A 7,491-nucleotide genomic window follows, 5' to 3' on the forward strand; every position below is an offset into this window, starting at 1 on the left:
AGGTCGCAAGGCTTTGCAAGTAGAAGAAGAAGAAGAAAAGAGTGGTGGGAGCATGCCCTTCTAATAATAAAAGCAAATGATATTTTTACCCTCAACTTTGAGGGATTAAGAGCACATGCTCATTAAACTAGCGAAAAAATGAAGGAAAAACGTTTTTGGCTATAATCCATAATATACTCTTGTATTTATGATTTTGGAGATGTTTTCATTTATTTTAAATAAAAACAAATTTCAAAAAATGATACCAAACGCATGAAAAAAGAGAAAAATTGCCAGAAAATGAAAATAAAAAATAATACCAAAAAGACCCTTAGTGTTGTTGTATTTAATGCGTTTTATATGTGAAATGACAAGATTACCTCTGTATTAATTACTGCATTAAATAACCTTTAGGCATAAGACAATGGACAAAAAAGTAAAGTTTATAACTTCTTAGTTCACCTACTTTGTGGCAACAAGATGCATCCAAAATTAGAAGGACCAAGTTTTCTTATAGTCACGATCAAGGGAGAATCCCTCCTTAACCAAAGCCTTTGGATGGTGTTAAGAGGGTGTCGTGCTAAGGATGGGGGTATTATCAATCATTCGTAAATTTTGGGGCAGACAAACACAACCATTGATGGCAGTATTTATTCCTTCACATGGCGTAGAGGAGACCTTTCTCCAAATAAAAATAGAGAAAGGAAAACAAAATCTGTGAAATCACCAGTATTGGGTGCCTTAAATTCAACATGGCTATAATTGTTCCACCTCCAAAAAAGCCATGGAGAAAAACTCCTGCTCGCCCAGCCGTTAAGAAAGAGGATACAACTATTCCACCACCCCCAACCAACCCAGAACCTTCCGAAGCACAGGAGGGAGTGTTCATTGGTCGCCTAACTATTCCAGTGGAGGTTTTTAACAAGACCTCCTCAGGATATTTTGGGGTTAAGTGGAACGAAAGAAAGGATCCGAGCAAGGGTGTTAGCATGACTTTCTTACACCAAGCTATCAACTCCAGCACATCTTTACTCTTGGAGGAAATCAACGGCAAACTTCTTTTGTTTTCACTGTTCAACTTCACAGGAAGAAAGTTTCAATGTGGAGGTTTATATGAGTTTGCGGAAGGTGTGGCGGTCAATAGCTATATTAACGTTAATTTGAAGAAAAAATGTATTGACCATGAAAAAGAAATTTGAAGAAAAAAAGTTTGTAGGTAAGATTTTTTGTATGGGTCTATTTTTTTGGGGTTGATGTTCTTTGTTTTGAGGTCGATTGTGGTGTTCTTTGTTTTGAAGTTGATTGTGGTGTTTTTTGAGGTTGACGATGTGCGTCAACTCTTTATATTTGCAATGTTATTATGTGTTTTTTTTTGTAATTTCCCATCAACTCTTTATATTTGCAATGTTATTATGTGTTTTTTTTTGTTTAGTAATTTCCCATCCCTCTCCCCTTCCCTGGCTCCAGCTACCCTTCCCCCCCGACCGCTCTCCTCCCTGGATTTTTCTCCTCTCAGGTTCCTAGAGCTGTAAGTTCGTGTAAGTACCCACCTAAAAAGTTGACACGTGGATAAGTAGCATCCAACGGTTACTTTTGAATCCTCTCAAAAACCCACCCAACCTAACTCAGTCGGGTTTCCTTTCTCACACTGCCCTCGCTCACTGACCCGACTGTTCCTTTCGCCTCCTCTCTCTCTCTCTCGTTGCTGGAGTGTTCTAGCGACGTCACGACGATAGTGCAACGGAGACTAGTATCTAAGGTTATGAAGAGATAACTTACTGTGAGAGACACTCATCATTTGGGATATCGTCCTTGCTTGGATTTCAGCTAGGAGAATCACCGGTACAGTGTTGGGATTGTGTAGGATCGGACCAAGTATTTGATGGCTGGGATTCTGGTGGTATGAACCAACAGGAATCAGATCACCCGATGTTATTGCATGTGAATGTTATTTTGGGGGATGAAAGGTAAAGAGAGTGAAAATTCATAGCTCAGATAAAAATTAGTGAAACAAATGGTTTTCTACATCAAAGGGAAAGGGAAACGAGAAGAACTTAGCCCCCAATATTCCCCACGCCAAAGTAGTTGGGAGTTGGAACTTCTAAAAATAGTTCTTTAAGCATTGATAAATAACTTTTAATTCACTTTTCTATCAATATTTTTCCTTGTAAAAGTTATATTAAGCCATGATTAAGGTATTTATCCAAAGTTCCACTCCAAGTACTTGGGACTTGGTATTGATATAAGAGTCACCTGAGTTGTGTGTTCGATATTCCACTCCTAATAAAGTATTGAGTTTTCCACCCATACCCTACTCTGCAAAAGGAAAAAGAAATTGACCAAACCTGATTGTCTTTTGAGTTAACCAATTACTTGAACACAAATTCACGTTAGTCTGGTTCTAAGTTTTGACACTTCGAAAATTGGAATCGAATCAGCCTAGGCCAATCCTGATTCTGGCCGATTTGAATTAGGCTCATTAGGACAGATTATGGCTGATTTTGGTCTATTCCTAACCTATTTAGGATTCTCTGGGTAGGATAGATTATGGCTGATGTGGTCTATTCCTAACCTATTTGGCCCGATTCTGGCTGGACCCAACCTGTATCCCGATTCCGAGTTTTAAATCCTTGGAAAGTCATTTCTATAGAACTGCAAAAAATGTGGCAAGGTGGTTCCGAATGGCGTCTTAACCATGGGCATAAATTTGCATTAATCGTAATACTCTGGTGTTAGGAGGTCACTTAGAAAGCTAAGTTAATGAATTGCTCCAACCAGTGCCCAAAAAAAAATAAAGGCTCAAGATAACCAACAAAAACAAGGGAGAATTGACGGACTTATTCATGATAATGAACAAATCATATAAATACAACTCAATTCAGCCTTATCCCAACTGAAAAGGATCGGTTATATGGATCCTTTCTCGATCAAATCATATAAATAACAGAAACTTTCAACATAAACCAGCACTTCAAAATTCATATAAGACCAAACGGTTCAGGTAGTGACTCAAACCGGTGATCAAATATGGGTCCCTGTTCAGATGTATCATCAACACTGTGCAGCCAGTTTGTGTTCTTCAAGTCTTCTTTGAGCAGAATTGCATCATATCGGGTACTCTCATAAATGTCTGGCTCACTCAGTTTTGCAGAAAGTCGACCATCATCTTCTTCGACCTCGCCATGTAGAGAGTTATCAATTCAATTTCCGTTCTCTATCATGGAACCGTTACTGCTTACAGGTTGGTCATTGTTACTGCTTACTGAAACTGAGGGAAAAGGGTGGTGCCTGAGAGGGAACGAATGCCCCCTGCGCCATGCTGGATATCCTACATAATGTAATATAGTAACTTAAACACAAATATCAACATAACCTGAAAAAGTAAAGTTCCACCAACTTCCAACTAAACTGATGGTTCTTTTGTTCCCTCACATGCCACTGAAAAAGACCCCATAAGATAACCAGTGTTCTGAGGCCTGGTCTGGAAGTCAAACCATTTTGACCTCATAAGATAACCCCCAACTTGTTCACTTGTCAAGGGCAAGGCTGGTTCTCAGAACATTACTCCAAATCATTGCTTTAACATCAAGAAGAATTCAAATACAACACAATTAGGTTGCAACAATTCTATGTTGACAACCAACAGAGTTTTGAAGCACCCAACTTTGTTCTTTTCTTCAATGATGAGGAAGAGATTCACGTCGAATCCGACACCTCTTCTGATTTTGACTCCCCAGACTCAAACCCCAACCCTCTTCCCCACAGTACCCCAACTGTTGGAGAAAGCTCTAAGCGTAAGATGGATCAAGACCAAGATCACGACCATCTGGAAACTGATGAGGATTTCTGTCGTCAGACAGGCCAACGCGAAACTTTCGGTCATGACACTGTTTTTACCAGAGAAATAGAAGGTTTATATACCCGCAAAGATGACCTGCACAAATATGGGCTAGCCTTTGGAGGTACCTACCTCGACTTAACCCATATACCTATTAAGGACTATGATAGGGCAATTAATGAATGGGCACAGACCTTTGCCCTCATCATTGCCACTAATAAGACCACCTGGAAGGCCGATCGATTCTTAGAATATCTAAGCGGCTCCCTGCAAGGTGATGTCTGATTCAGTGGGAAAAGTTATTATAACTGTGGATGAGCTCAATGAATGGTCGTCTCAATCCACCTTAATTTCCACCATATTTCAAACATAGAAAAGTTGGAACCACCTAAATTTCCACCACATTTCTAACACAGAAAAGTTGGAAAGGGTTCGCAAATGGGTACGTTCTGGAGGTTTTAACACATTCCCTTTTCCAGTTAGTAATGGAGAAAAGAGACATACCATATGCTCGAGAGCCATATCAAGAGACTTCTTTGAGATTGTTCTTCCAAATCCAGTACTCTCAGTGGCTGAGGTAGACTTTGCAGGTTTCCGCATTGAAGACTCTGGGACTGGTGGTGTCTTCTGTGATTCAGGTGCACCAATGTCTTGTCCATTGGCATGCAACCGACCCCTTCCAGAAATTTCTGGAAGCCTCCCCCTCGTGACAATTGGTGATGGCTGCCTGCGTGGTGGATTTACAGGCCCTGATGCCTCTGAGTTTCCCCTGGCAGTGACTGCAACACCTGGGCGAGATCTACCAGCAGATACAGGTCGGTCTGGCAATGTTGTCCTTAGGTTTGGTGGTGTTTCATGTGGGAAATCAGGGGGAACAATTGGTTGCTGTGGAGGGCGTGGTCGTGGACCTGGAGAGCTTCCTCAAGGTGGCGGTGCTGGATTCCCGCCGTTTGGAAGGACCCGTCCCACAGAAATGGAGCGACCTGGTGCTGGAGCTGAAACAGGAGCTGGAGTAGGGGTCCGACGAGTGGGAGTTGATGGCCGTGAATTTGATCGAGTGGATATAGAACTCAAGTTTCCAAGGGTTTGATGTCTGTTAGTTGGGGTTGATGGTCTTGAGTTCTAGATAACTCGGGCTTTCTCTCCATAAGAACTGGTGGGAGCTGGCCGGGATTTGGCACGAGTAGATGATCGTGATTGCACTGGACGTGCAGATTGAGTTATAGGTCTTGCTGTAGAACTTGAACGGCTAGTTGGAGTAGATGGTCTAGAAGATGTAACTGACATTGAGCTGGTGTTGAGAATTGAGAAGGACCTGTTAGAATTGGAGGAATAGGTATTGTGGTGCATAGTAGATGATATGGAAGGGCTAGTAACTAAACTACTTCTAATTGGTCTGGAGGAATAACTATTATCTGAATGTGTTGCTGAAAGCTGCAAACAGAGAGAGAATGAGACAGTAGCACTTCAAATGATTAAAAACTTTGGAAAGCGAATGCCATAGTTCGAAGTTTCAACGAAATATTTGGGAAAAGAAATGGCATGCGCATTGAGGTGTCTTCAATGTTTCGTTTCTTTCACCAAAATGGGCCATATTTCAGTGCCATTTCAGTCATTTAGGTGGTATATTTTGGTGCCGATCAGGATTTTGAAATCTTGAACTTTGGATAATGCCACCAGTGGTTTTCACTGGCAACCAATTTTTTTTTATAAGATAATACCAAACCATATTCTGACATCATTATTTTGTTGGCTAATAACTTCCTAGAGTGGCAACCAACCAAGTTTACTGTAGCAGCCAAGTTTTAAAGTATCAAAAAGTTTGCTACGACAAGCAGACAGCCCAGTAAATATGCAATATTCAGCTTAAGAGCATGATAATAGTAGGGAAACCAAAAGTTCCCGTCAAATAATACTGAAAGTATCAATTTTGGTAATAGTGTAATAATTTGAATGATACCCTTTGACCCATTAGTATGTAAAAGAGAGGAAACACCTATATTTTGAAAATACTCTCTCCCTTTTATTTCAACTACATTGCTTTCCGCTGTCTTCTTTGACAAAAAATATTATGTGATAAAATATGGTATTTGTGTTATTCAATTTTCCCTACTTGATTTTAATAAGATTTTTTTCCAAATGATTAGCATGCCAAGATCTACATATGTCAATAGATGAACTGGTTTTTCTTTATTTTTGAAACTAAATTGTAAGAAAATAAACCTTGTACCCAAGCATTGATCAGTCATTGTAGTAATTCACACATATCCCAAGAGTAGTTTACTTGAGCTTCCAAAGAGATTTTATGTGCATTAAATTTTTTAACATTCATGTGTATTCATTGATAGAACTCCAAAATTGATAACTGATGCATTAGCCATCTAAAACTAACTTAAACCTCAGCTGGAACTGGTAAATATATCAGTTCCATTCAGTTGAGCTTCCAGTTATGTCAGCAACAAAGAAGCATCTCAGAATGCCTTGTACAGCTCACTTTTCCAAGGGAATTGAAACACATTGCTTGACATGCAACAGGGGGAGCTCTCTTTTAGAGATAGAATGAATGAACTGATCAGATGCATACAATGACCAGAGTGGCTTGACATTTTTGCCACCTTGTTGTACAATAGGAAGCTGGACTTCTTGTCCACGGGAAGTGGTCATTTACATTTTTTTCAGGTGTGATTGTTTTCAGTTGTTAAATGCTGATAAACAGTTAAAATGACTATTATAGTACCATCCTCAGTAATTTAAACATCCAAAAAACTAAGAAAATTGGAACAAATTGAGTTGTACAAAACAAAAAAAAGTAAGGAAGAATGTACGCTTGAAGCCTTGGTGATGGAGGCAGATCTAACAGAGAGGAACTGCTCCTAGGAGCCAGTAAAGTTGATTGAGTCTCAGTAGAATCCAACGAAGAAACAAGGGGAGTTCCAGGAGGAGTGAGAAGCCTATTCATACAGATTAAACAAGACATGCATTAGTTGCAAATACCAGTCTACGTTTTCATAAAGTAACTATTGCAGTGAGTATTACAAAGGATTACCAGAAAGATTTTCATTTGAAACAACACCCCCAACCCCACCCCCCACCCCCAAAAAAATAAAATAAAAACCAAGAAAATGTTTATCTCCTACGTGAAAAGGAAAGAAATTGTACACTTACCGTACTCATTTTCAGTCACTTGGGAAGAGATAATATCACTGACTAGGAAATTCAAGGGCCATATGTGCCTATCAACTCCTCTGTTTTTTTTTGGGAGGGGGGGGGGGGGGGGCGGATGTTGTAGATAATATGCCTACCAAGTCAATATTAACTCAGTGTAATACAATCTTAGGTATCTGGATCTTGATAAAAGTTTAATAAATTCACCTCTTTGGTCCATGTCATAAGATATTGGCTGTTGCTCTGACGAGTCACTTTTTCCTGGTTTTCTATTGGGGTGTTTCTTTTGCTTTCTTGTTTCTTTCAAGCTTTCATCTCAGCTTTTTTCGTTTATTTCTGAGTTCTTGAAGCTTTCTCTGCTCGTCAATGGTGACGTCTCTTCCTTTCACGGCAAACTCTGCCTGTGATGCTTCCTCTCTGGTTACACTCAATGCTTCCCCTCATCTTCCTTTGAAGCTCTCTTCGTCGAACTACCTTCTGTGGCGTGCTCAATTTGTGCCGCTTCTCAA

The 7,491-nt window shown here is 39.9% G+C and overlaps 1 pseudogene; it reads right to left on the reverse strand.

The window, feature by feature from the left end:
• Positions 1 to 2,797: 2,797 nt before the first annotated feature.
• LOC122646908 lies at positions 2,798 to 5,203 on the reverse strand (annotated as a pseudogene).
• Between the last annotated feature and the right edge of the window lie 2,288 nt (positions 5,204 to 7,491).

This window comes from Telopea speciosissima, chromosome 11 (assembly GCF_018873765.1).
Source record: "Telopea speciosissima isolate NSW1024214 ecotype Mountain lineage chromosome 11, Tspe_v1, whole genome shotgun sequence".
Lineage (NCBI taxonomy): Eukaryota > Viridiplantae > Streptophyta > Magnoliopsida > Proteales > Proteaceae > Telopea > Telopea speciosissima.